Consider the following 2669-nt stretch of genomic DNA (forward strand, 5'->3'; position numbering starts at 1 on the left):
CACATTTAACTCATAAAGACATTCAGAGGCTGAAAGTCAAAGGATGGAACACAATACTACATTCCCCAGCACCTCAGAAAAAAGCAGGGGTCTCAATCCTATTCTCAGACAGTATCAAATTCAAACCAACAAAGATCAAGCAAAATAAAGAAGGCCACTATATACTGGTTAGGGGAAAAATTCAAGTAGAAGAGGTAACACTCATAAATATGATAAATATGTCTGCACCAAAAACAGGAGCACCCAACTATACAAAACAAATCTTAATGGACATGGAAAATATAATATCCAATACCACAATCTTAACAGGATTCCTTAACACCCCCTTATCACCAAAAGATAGATCAATCACACAAAAATTTAGCAAAGATATAACAGAACTAAAATAGAGCTTGAAACAAATGGACTTGTTGGACACATACAGAGTGTTCCACCCAAACACAGCTGAATACACATTTTTCTCAGCTGCACATGGGTCATTTTCTAAAATAGACCACATACTGGTCCATAGGTCATGCTTAAGTATATGTAAGAAAACAGAAATAATCCCATGCACATTATCTGACCACAGTGCAAGGAAACTGGAAATAAATGGCAAAAGAAACCTGAAAAAAACCTTAAATACATGGAAATTAAATGATGCCCTACTCAGCAACCAATGAGTCACAGATGAAATAAAATGAGAAATTCAAAAATGTCTACAATTCAATGAAAATTCAAGCACAACTTACAGGAATTTATGGGATACGATGAAAGCAGTTCTCAGAGGGAATTTCATACCTGCGAATTCACACATTAGGAAAACACAATGGGAACAAATAAATACTCTAATGCTGCACCTTCAACAACTAGAAAAGGAAGAGGAAACCAAACACAGAGCCCAAAGATGGGAAGAAATCATAAAGATTAGAGCAGAAATTAATTCAATCGAGATGAAGGAAACAATTCAAAGAATGAGAAAAGCAAAAAGCTGGTTCTTTGAAAGATTAAACAAAATCGATTAGCCCCTAGCTAACCTCATCAAAAAGAGGAAAGGAAAATTTTAAACACAAGCAATAAGGATTGGAAAAGATGTAATTACCATAGACCCAGTAAAAATTCAGAGGATTTTCAATAGCTACTTTGAGAATCTTTACTCTCACAGAATAGAAGACACTGAAGAAATGGACAGATTCCTAGAAAGGTACAAATTACCACAACTGAATCAACAAGATACAATGACTCTCAATAGCCCAATAACAGCCAATGAAATAAGAGATGTAATTAAAAACCTACCAGCAAAGAAAAGTTGAGGTCCAGATGGATTCACAGCTGAATTCTACAAGAAATTTACAGAAGATGTAGTCTCTATACTCCTCAAACTCTTCCAAGAAATTGAAAAGGAGACAATCTTCCCAAAATCATTCCTGGAGGCAAGTATTATACTGATACCAAAACCAGGGAAAGATGCAACTAAGAAAGAGAAGTACAGGCCTATCTCCTTCATGAACATAGATGCCAAAATCCTCAATTAAATCCTAGCAAATAGCACACAGCAAATCATCAAGAAGATCATACACCATGACCAGGGAGGATTCATCCCAAGGATGCAAGGATGGTTCAATATTAAAAAAAATATATAAATGTAATACACTATATCAATATAGCAAAAACTGAAAGCCACATGATCATTTCAATTGATGCAGGAAAGGCTTTTGAAAAAGTGCAACACTCATTCATGTTCAAAATCCTGAAGAAAATTGGAATAGATTACCTCTACTTCAATCCTGTAAAAGCCTTTTATGAAAACACAGTGGCTAACAATCCTTAATGGGGAAAAACTGAAATCTTTTACCTTTAGATCTGGTACAAGACAAAGATGTCCTCTCTCTCCACTACTATTCAATATAGTTCTGGAATCATTAGCTACAGCCATTAGACAAGAGAAAGAAATAAAAGGAATAAGAATAGGTAAAGAAGAAGTTAAACTATCTCTATTTGCTGATGACATGATACTTTACACGAAAGACCCAAAAAACTCCACCAAGAAGCTACTAGAATTAATGCATAAATTCAGTAGCATAGCACGTTGTAAAGTCAATACCCAAAAGTCAATAGCATTCCTCTACACAGGCAACAAACACACTGAAAGGGAAATTAGAGAAACACTACCTTTCACAATAGCACTGAGGAAAATGAATTACCTTGGAATTAATCTATCTAAAGAAGTCAAAGATCTTTTCAAGGAAAATTACTGTACTCTGAAAAAAGAGATTTTAATTTCAGAAAATGGAAAGATATTCCATGCACCTGGATAGGAAGAACCAACACTGTGAAGATGGCCATACTCCCAAAATTGCTGTACAGATTTAATGCAATCCTTATAGGACTACCACCAACATACCTCACAGAGGTTGAGAAATCATTTCTAAAATTTATTTGGAACCAGAAAAGACCTAGAATAGCAAAGGTAATTCAGGGCAAGAAAGACAAGGCAGGAGGCATTACAATTCCTGACTTGAAATTATACTACAAGGCTACTGTGATAAAATCAGCATGGTACTGGCAAAAAAATAGACCTGAGGATCAGTGGAATAGATTAGAAGATGCTGAAGCCCCTACAAACACACTCAGCCAACTTATCTTTGACAAAGTAGCCAAACATACTCACTGGAAGAAAGATAACTTCT

This window comes from Octodon degus, unplaced genomic scaffold (assembly GCF_000260255.1).
Source record: "Octodon degus isolate 3935 unplaced genomic scaffold, OctDeg1.0 scaffold00139, whole genome shotgun sequence".
NCBI lineage: Eukaryota > Metazoa > Chordata > Mammalia > Rodentia > Octodontidae > Octodon > Octodon degus.